We start from the raw sequence: 9,711 nt of genomic DNA on the forward strand, positions 1-9,711 counted from the left end.
AAGACCTCCAGGAACACCTCGCGGGAGATCCAAATTCTATGAGGTGGGAGTTTCGGGGCAGCCTGGCCTTGTACACCATAAGTTATTCAGCGGTCTGTGAGGGCTGCATACGTGTTACAGTTGCTATAGGACGCATTGATGTGTATAGCGCTCACAAAGGGACGACGGAAATAGAGAGAGGCTATACAAACCACAATGAGGAGGCCTGTGAAATGTTAACATGTTTTACGACTCATTAGGGTAGGAACACGTCAGAGGTGGACTCAATCTTTTTAACCTTTTTATTACGGTAGCAGTATTAGTGGGTGGTGGTGGTAATAGTAGTAGTAGTAGTAGTAGTAGTAGTAGTAGTAGTAGTAGTAGTAGTAGTAGTAGTAATAGTAGTAGTAGTACTAGTAGTAGTAGCAGTAGTAGTAGTAACAGTAGTAGTAGTAATATATAGTAATAATAATAATAATAATAATAATAATAATAATAATAATAATAATAATAATAATGATAATAATAATAATAATAATAATAATAATAATAATAATAATAATAATAATAATAATAATAATGACGATGATAACAATAATAAAAATAATAATAATAATAATAATAATAGTAATAATAATAATAATAATAATAATAATAATAATAATAATAATAATAATAATAATAATGATAATGATAATGATAGTAATAATAATAATAATAATAATAATAATAATAATAATAATAATAATAATAATAATAATAATAATAATAATAATAATAATAATAATAATAATAATAATAATAATGTCATGCCAAGTTTAGGTATATCATGTGAAATTGAAAAATCGATCTCGACGCGGGATAATCTGCCATAAAGAGCGCGTCGCTAGGGAAGGAAGACATTCTAACGTATGATAGACATGCAAGTCTGAGACGTCACCAAACAGGCCCAGATGATCACTAATATCCCAATGATTTTTAGTCACTTTTGAATGATTTGTGACTACAGTAATGACGATGTACTTCTCTTCCTCTTACTCCTTTTCGTCTTCTTTCCTACTACTACTCCTACTACTACTACTACTACTAGTACTACTACTACTACTACTACTACTACTACTACTACTACTACTACCACCACTACTACTACCACCACTACTACTACATAATGTTACCACCACATCACCAACACCTACAACTACAACTGCAACAACAACAATAATAACAACAACAACTACTATTATTACTACTATTACTACTACATATTACTGCCATGTAATATTACTAACATAAACCACCACCACATCAACAACACCTACAACTACAGCAACTACAATAACGACTACTACTACTATAGCTGCTGCTGCTGCTGCTGCTGCTGCTACTGGTGCTGCTAACCCGCCACGACCAGCAACAACATTATCAACAACAAAAAACACCAACACGACTTACGTCGCCGCAGAGAAAATGCGATTTTCAAAGTTCTCACAAAACTCATTCCTTCTTTTTCTTGTTACCGGAATCTTGGGACATTATTTCGCTCGTGTAATTAATTATTTTCCTCTTTCTTCCCTTTCCTCCTGAGCATTTTGTGTATTTTTCCTCTCACATTAAAAAATGAACCCCTTTATTTTTCCTTTTCACAACAGGGTATATTATTTCTTTTTACCAACTCCGTTCTCTCTCTCTCTCTCTCTCTCTCTCTCTCTCTCTCTCTCTCTCTCTCTCTCTCTCTCTCTCTCTCTCTCTCTCTCTCTCTCTCTCTCTCTTCCCCTTCAACATTTTCTTTACTTCTTTCCTGCTTCATTTAAAAGGTTTCAACCCTTTTAGCCTCAGTTTCCGCAATATGTATTTTTCCTCTCTGTGTTACGTACATGTGCTATCTACCAACCTGATCAGATCTCCCGTTCACCTCTCATTTACCCCTTCCTCCCCTCACATCCTCTCCAGCTACCTCAGTTTTCCTATTCTAAACAACTCGCTCTTTTCGTCTCCACTAATTTGCCGAGGAGGAAGAAAATTTGCGGCTTGTCGAGGAAAACTAATTAGGGAAAAGAAGTCCCTGATATACTCTTGAACTAGCATGGCAGGATTTCAGAGCTGTATATCGAGAGAAGGAGTTCTGATAGCGGTGCCAATTTTCAACGGACGGACTGGAAAAGGATAATGTTTGGGATGGTGGTGGTGATAGTCGAAGAGGAGAAATACGAGGGAACACAAAGAAAAATTAATAGCAGTGGTGTAATTGGGTGTAACGAGGATGTCTGTGATCAGCTACATTATTATCTATTATTTAAAAGGGATTGACGTGGATAGATGTGAGAACAGAGCGTAGTAATGGAAAGAGTTTTGGTGGTGGGGGTGATGTCGGTGGAGGAAGAAAGAGGAGAAAGAAGAACAAAAAACGAGAACATGAACAAGAACAAGAACAAGAAAAAAAAGATGATATATAGACGACGAAAACGAAAACAACGAAGACGAAGACGAAGAAGACGACAATGATGATGAAAACGACGAGGATGAATAAGAATAAGAACAAGAAGGAAAAAACAACACGAAGCTCAAAAAACAAGAACAAAAGAGAAAAAGAAAATAAAGAAGAAAAGATAGAGGAGGTGGCGTGGGAGGAGAATAATGAGGAACGCCACATGAATCAGGTAATGGATGGCGAAGACCCAGGTATACTAGACGTGAGGTGAAGGCCTTGAAGGGAGGTAATGCCACGGCAGTCACCCTCCCTCAATGCGGCGGCGGTTAGGCGGGCTGGTTGCGACACCTCTTTCTTCGCGGGTAGATAAAATATTCCATGGTCTTGTTTATTTACCAGGTGTTCGTGTTTCTTCATCGATCTCGCTTGCTGTCTGTCCTTGGTGAGACATTTTACTCGATTCCATCTAATTTTTTTTTGGTGAACGTTCTTGTTTGTATGCGCTTCCGACCTTAAACATGCGAACTTTCCTTGGTTTCGGCAAGGTTGTAACATTAATGATGAAAGCAATAATGGCAAAAACAAAAACAATAAATATAATGATAATAATATCAATAACAGCAACAACAGCAGTAATTATAATAATGATGATGATGATGATGATCATGATGGTAATGATTATAACAACAACAATAACAACAACAACAATAATAATAATAATATTGATTGATAATAATAACAACAACAACAAAAATCAAAATAATGGCATTAGAGATATGACACATGCGCTGCAGTGTTAATTAACATTGAAGAATAAAATGGTGGATACGAGTATATGAATAAAATCTTATCGTTCATTACAAAACTTACACTTTTCTAATAACAACACGTAACAGCCAAACACCCCAATCCAGGACTGGTGACTGAGTGTGACACGTTAAAAACAATTAGCTTTACTAGTAATGCCGTCACATCCCGTGTGTGTGTGTGTGTGTGTGTGTGTGTGTGTGTGTGTGTGTGTGTGTGTGTGTGTGTGTGTGTGTGTGTGTGTGTGTGTGTGTGCGCGCGCGCGCGCGCGTGCGCGCCGAACGAAATCAAAAGACATTTCTGTCATTAAAAATACATACTTACAACATATATATTACATTATCATGCCAGGTAGACTATAATTCTTGATTAAAATTGTGCGTATTGTAATTAAAATCATAATGCAATAGTGATTAAAGAAGCTCCAACAAACGAAAACGGAATATATATATATATATATATATATATATATATATATATATATATATATATATATATATATATATATATATATATATATATATATATATATATATATATATATATATATATATATATAACATTTTTATATTGCTGAATAAATAAACATGTGTTCGCTCTCAGTACATAATACAGAACGCACATGCACAAAAAAAGCCATGCATAAGATAACAAGCGTGAACAATCCAATAAAGGAACCAAAATAGACACTGGCAGGACACGTGGTTAAAAGAGTAGATAGTTGAAAGGTGCAGCCAAAGGCTAATTAAGATTTTGCACGCATGCTTGGCGGTGATTGACACGATGCCGTGGTTCGTCGGGACGGTCTTGGTTTAGTAATGGGCTTGTGGTGCAATATATTCTTGTTGTTATATTCTTAGTTATCATTATCATTAGTTATTATTATTATTATTATTGCTATCATTACTATTATCACTATTTATTACGTTTGTTGTTGTTATTGTCGTCGTCATTTTCGTTGTTGTCCTTGCTGTTTTTGTTGATGTAATTATTGTTACAGTATAATTTCTATTACTACTTTTAATATTACGAACAACAACAGAAAAATCATTAGTAGTTAGTCAGTTACAATATACAAAGTAGCATTAGGAGAGACACAGAGAATGGAAGAGGCAGAAACGCCTTACCAATAAAGAGTGGAGATGAAACTGACAGTAGCAGCAATGGGCGCAGTATGTAGTGATATGCAAAGGAAGTGACAAAGTGTTGGTCGTAGTGGTGGTGGTGGTGGGGATAGTGGTGGTGGTAGAAGGTATACTGTTAGTGGCAAAGGTCACTCCAAAAAAAATACAAAGGAGAGAGAAAGAGAGAGAGAGAAAAAAAATACTCGTAAATAAAAGCGTGGTGTGGTCGAGTGCGGTGATAACATTCTTCCAGCTCAGTTCTCTGTGTAGTTGGATTTGCAGTTTTAAGAAATCGTTCACCGTGAAAGGCGGCACCACAGCGTCGCAGGATGAGGGACATCATTATAGGAGAGGCTGAAGTGAACTACCAATCTTGCTTTGACTGACTCTGACATGGAAAACGCACGACTAATTTATAGGCAGTCTGCGGAGCGTGCGGCTGAATAGAGATGTTTTTCCTGTTATCAGACGTGGGTCCGTATTCGCAAACGTTCTGGCGTCTCATCTCGATTTCTTTCAGGCTTTGTTGGAATTTACTGGAGTTTTCATGGATGTTTTAGTAATTCTAGTGATAGTTTAATTGACCTAAAATGATATCCCATGAAACCCCAGTTAATCATATCTGTAACCTTTAAAAAATAAACCTGATAAGAGATTGCTACCTTAAAGAGCACGAATTGCTGTCCTATCACGTGTGTCTTTACAACGGCAGCATTTGTGAGGGTAAAACCAGAACACTGTCTGTATACTTGACCTTGGAAACAGAGGAGCGTCAGTCTTGTCCCGAGGTCGATGACTCTGCTGATGACACTCTGGCTTACTGTGTCAAAGCTTTGGATAATCCACCGTGGAAAGATTAATAGTGAGCCTCCCTATAGCTCCAAGGGATGCCTTAGTGAAATCCGGTTTGCTGATGAGCCGGAGGAATGTGAAGGATGACCCAGCAGTGTTTGGAGCCTTCATTCCATGCGACATCAAACACGACAGCAAAGGCGCCTTGTTTATTACAGGTTTATGAAATTTCACTGATGCAAAGAGGAATAAAAGATAATCATAGTACATTATTAAGTCATATTGCTGCATTACATGAAACGATAGTCTAATTACGAAATCTAGTGTTTTAAAGTTTATTTAGTTATTCTTTTACGTGTGTGTGTGTGTGTGTGTGTGTGTGTGTACATGAATGAATGAATGAGTGAATGAATAATGAATGACAGGAACAACAGCTCCACTATCAACAGCACTATCAGCACCGAAGACAACACCAAAATCACAACAAACAAGCACCACCAGACTTTCCTGAAGCTGAGTTTACGTTCAACTATTTACATCATAATTCATAATATCGTGAAAGTATATGGCATCCTTCCCTCACCTCTCGCTTCTTCCCAGTAGCTTCTCATTTCACATAGTTTGCGAGACTGTGGGGAGGTCTTCGATGGTTTGAAAAATAGATATTGTTACTGCAGGTCCGAAATGTTTCTCGTAACTGCCTCACGATCCGACAACTTAATGAAACGAGCCACAAAAGGGCAGTGGCGGTGTTCAAAACGCTGCCCCGACTCTGAGCCCTCGTCCTAACTCGATGTTCGGCAGTTGTACCCTCTCTTTCTCTCTCCCTACCCCCCTCTCTCTACCCTCTCTTACTCTCTCCCTACCCCTCTCTCTTAAAAACCTTGTATATTTGTACGGTGGTTTGGGTCCCCTGCTCCACTTTACAGTTCTTCTAATTCAGTTATCCGTAAGTTGCCGCGCTGATTAAAGTCCTGGGGATGGGTGTTTCTTTTTGCTCAAGCAACTTTCCGCTTTTATTGTGTCGATGCAGTAACTGTCAAGTCTCCTTCCTTTCCCTCACGCTTCAAATGACTCACCCTCTTCTTCGGGACCTGGGCTTCTGCATAGGTTGTTTTCTGATTAAGTCATTCACTGTCTAGGTAAACTAATTTGAAAGTAGTTTTCACTTGTGTGTTTCGTCAATAAGCTCCAGTGCACTTAGATGTTGCGACGTGAGATGATTTCCAGGATTCATCTCTAAGGTGTTCAGCGGCTGGAAATGTGGCAAAGCATTATAGGAGTGGTATCCTGAGAGAGACGTCAGTGAATGTATTGGTACACCTTAGTAAGATATCGTGGTATCCTAGAGTGCTTTAATTAAAAGGGGCCCTTTAAAAATGTTTACTCATTGAAGGAGCTCTGCCTTGAAATATTAGTTTGTCATATTATATTATATCATATCATATCATATCATATTATATTATATATATATATATATATATATATATATATATATATATATATATATATATATATATATATATATATATATATATATATATATATATATATATATATCAGGCAAATAAATGTTTTAGATTTTGACGAGAGAGAGAGAGAGAGAGAGAGAGAGAGAGAGAGAGAGAGAGAGAGAGAGAGAGAGAGAGAGAGAGAGAGAGAGAGAGAGAGAGAGAGAGGAAGCAGCGTCCCAGCAGCACCTAAGGGATAGCCGGTGTTTGTTTATATATAATTATGATCGTGTGTGTGTGTGTGTGTGTGTGTGTGTGTGTGTGTGTGTGGGTGTGTGTGTGTGTGTGTGTGCGTGTAGTATCGTTTCAGGAGGAAGTGCATCCGCTCTGAAACGACTGTCTCCTGTTCGTTAAGCCAACTAACTTTACTATTGTCTCTAGTTCAGTTTGTTTGTCAGTGTGGTCGGCTACATGAATGTCTATCAGTTTGTCTGCCTGCCTGCGTATACTGTCTGCATGGATATATGTATAGTATATGTATGAAATCATGTACGTGTAATGTAGGTAAATAAGTATTATGTGTGTGTGTGTGTGTGTGTGTGTGTGTGTGTGTGTGTGTGTGTGGGTGTGTGTGTGTGTGTGTGTGTGTGTTTCTTACTGAGCTGTGTGTGTATGAGGACAGAAAAAATCATGTTTATTTGTTTATTTCTTCCTCTGTTTATCTTTGTCTATCTGTCTTTACATCCATCCATCTATCTATCTGTCCAACCTTCCATTTGTCTATCTATGTCCAACTTTCCATTTGCCTATCTATTCAATCCTCCTTTTATCTATATACGAGTATATATCCATCCATTTATCTATCTACATATCTATCCATCTATCTATCTAGCCCTATCTACCTATCCACCAATATATCTATATATCCATCCATCTTCCTGTCTGTATATCCATCCATCTACCTATCTATATGTCCATCTATCTATCTGTCTATCTACCCAATCCTCTACCTAAGCGGATAAATAACAATTCTTGCAGCATTCGCCGCACCACGTCCATAATACAAAAAACCTGCAAATGTGCTGTCTCTTCCTCACTCTCCTCCTGCCCCTCACCTACACCCTGGCCGTGGCCCTAAGTGACCCACCCACCCCGCCCTAAGGACCCTAAGGACCCCTGCCGACCCCACACCACCTCCCTGCCCCAGCCACGAGCAACCCACCACCCACCTTACCCTGGCCAGGTGCTCAGCCAGTAAACTTCCGCGGCGGACACCCGAATAGGTCGTTATGCCCTTAATGCTTTTACGTAAAGAAGCATTTTTCTCATAACAACCTTTTTTTTTTTTTTCATACAGTACCTATGTTAAGGTTGTATTTGTGAGCGATTATGTAAATTCAGTTTTTTGTCAGTTGTCAATCTGTAAAAAAAAAATAGTAATCTGGTTAAGTAAAAGGATTAATGTTTAGAGGTACTATGCATTAGAAAAAAAATATATATATTAAAGGGTACATGAATATCCTTTACTTATCACTTAACACGCCCAAGCCCCGCCTCCTTTGTGTGTGCTTATCAATACCGCCTCACTACTACTACTACTACTACTACTACTACTACTACTACTACTACTACTACTACTACTACCACCACCAGAACACCTGCCACTCTACCACGGTACTAATTTGCAGTTACCGGTACACCTCACCTTTAAAAATCAAAGGCTCAAAGACGTTTTTCATTCACCTCGCCTTCCACAATGTCGCAAATTATTTATGCTGCCTTCACTTTTTTTTTTTTTTTTGTCATACATTTCTTAGGTGTTAGATTTTTTTTTTTCTTGTCTGCAGCACCGTTCAATTATCGCCTCTTAGCGTGTTCTTTCCTGTTAATGAAACTATTCACTTATCCTTCGCCTCCACGTATGCTTGTGAAGGATTAATCATTTTTTTTATTTTATTTTTTTTTTATCCACGATTCGTAAACACAAAGGTTCCTCATCGTCGTCTTCCTCTTATCACTTTTTTTTCCATCATATGTGTTTATTCATCACATTACTTTTTTTTTGTTCTTTTGGTTTTCTTGCATTCGTTTCTTTTTTTCCCTCTATTTATTTTTTCTTCCCTTTCATCATCATCATTATCCGTCTCTTCCATATTTTTTTTTCTTTTTCCTCCTTCTCTTCATCCTTTTCCTCCATTTCCGATTCTTTTTTTAATTCCTGTTTCACATTTCCTCTTCTATTGTCTCGTCTATTTATCATCCTCTGCATAACCACTCGCTTCTTCATATTTTCAAGCAGCACACTTTTATCACTGGTCTGCTTCTCTTAATGCATAATGATAAAAAGATGCTCTTATTTCATTATATCCTTATTTCATTCCACACTTTTCCCTGTGTGCATTACGTTTAATTAATTTCATCATCTGGCACGTCTTCTGAATTCTCTCTCTCTCTCTCTCTCTCTCTCTCTCTCTCTCTCTCTCTCTCTCTCTCTCTCTCTCTCTCACTTATGTCTATTTCCTTCTCTCACTATTTTCATTCGTGCTTTTCTCTTTTTATTTCATCTAATGCATGTTTTATGTAGTAACTTTTTTTTATTTCTTTTAACGCTTCTTTCCCCTTTCCCTCTTATTTCTCTCTTTATCCCATTCTCTCTCTCTCTCTCTCTCTCTCTCTCTCTCTCTCTCTCTCTCTCTCTCTCTCTCTCTCTCTCTCTCTCTCTCTCTCTCTCTCTCTCTCTTTGTCTCATATTCACGTGCTTCATTTTCACGCATAATTCCTTTTTCAACTCTCTTTCATGTTCAGTTTTTCCTTCCTAACATTTTTCTTTTTATCTACTCAGCCCTGCACCTCCTCCGCGTGCTAATCCTCCTCAAATAATCCTCTCTGTAATCTTTCTCCCTCTAATCCTCTTCCCGATCCTCCCCTTCCTCTTATTATTATATACATTTTTTTCTACCTTCCCCTCCATTCCTTTACCTCCAGGCTTAGAGTTGTCAAGGAGTAGCTCCGTCCTGGAAAACCTTTATGCTTGTCCTGACACTAGTTCCTCCTCCTCCTCCTCCTCCTCCTATTCTAATTACCTTTTAATCCTCCTACTTTCGTAACTACTCGTATTTGTTCTCCTCCT

This window comes from Scylla paramamosain, chromosome 17 (assembly GCF_035594125.1).
Source record: "Scylla paramamosain isolate STU-SP2022 chromosome 17, ASM3559412v1, whole genome shotgun sequence".
NCBI lineage: Eukaryota > Metazoa > Arthropoda > Malacostraca > Decapoda > Portunidae > Scylla > Scylla paramamosain.